We start from the raw sequence: 592 nt of genomic DNA, 5'->3' as shown, positions 1-592 counted from the left end.
GAGCAGCTCCCCCAGCTGACTGCATGTAAGTCTATGGCATGGAGGTGGCGGGGAAGATCGAGGGAGGGAGTGTGGCAGGGCCTGGACCTGGGGGAGCTGCCCAGCCAGGGTGGTGCATGGGCCTGGGGGCTGAGGTGTGGAGCAGGATGGAGCCACAGGCAGCTCGTCTGGGGGCCTGGGGTGGGGGTCACTCCCTGATGCTGTCAGCACTCCCAGGGAGCGAGGTATGGAGGGGCACATGCCCCCCAGATTTGTGCACAGGACGAATGTGGGTCGCCTGCTGCAGGCTCGGGGCTACCTGCTTTGCTGCCCTCCCCTCAGGAGCCCTGCGTCAGTCACATCACCATGGTGAGTCACCCCCCGCCTCCCCGGCAGCAGCAGGGGCAGCAGTGCGGAGTTGTGTCTGCCACTGCTGTTGGCTGGGCAGGGGGTGCCTTGACATGGTGGCACGGCTGGCGCGGGGCTCCCAGGTAGAGGGCAGCAGTGCAGGGAGCCCTGAGCCTGCAGCAGGCAACCCACATCTTCCCCTGCCTCCCTCCCCCCACCCCCATTGGGCTCCACTCAACTCTGCTCTGGCTGTGCTGTCGGGCGG

The 592-nt window shown here is 67.2% G+C and overlaps 1 long non-coding RNA gene across 2 annotated transcripts in view; it reads right to left on the bottom strand.

Annotated features, from left to right (window-relative positions):
* The window catches only part of LOC109300466, a 19,393-nt gene that overhangs the window by 8,377 nt on the left and 10,424 nt on the right, over positions 1-592 (bottom strand). The window lies entirely within an intron of this gene.

The sequence above is a fragment of the Gavialis gangeticus genome, unplaced genomic scaffold, assembly GCF_001723915.1.
Source record: "Gavialis gangeticus isolate Ggan-Ray unplaced genomic scaffold, GavGan_comp1, whole genome shotgun sequence".
Classification (NCBI taxonomy): domain Eukaryota; kingdom Metazoa; phylum Chordata; order Crocodylia; family Gavialidae; genus Gavialis; species Gavialis gangeticus.
Note: the sequence above shows the minus strand (reverse complement) of the source record. Positions and strands in the feature narration are given on the sequence as shown.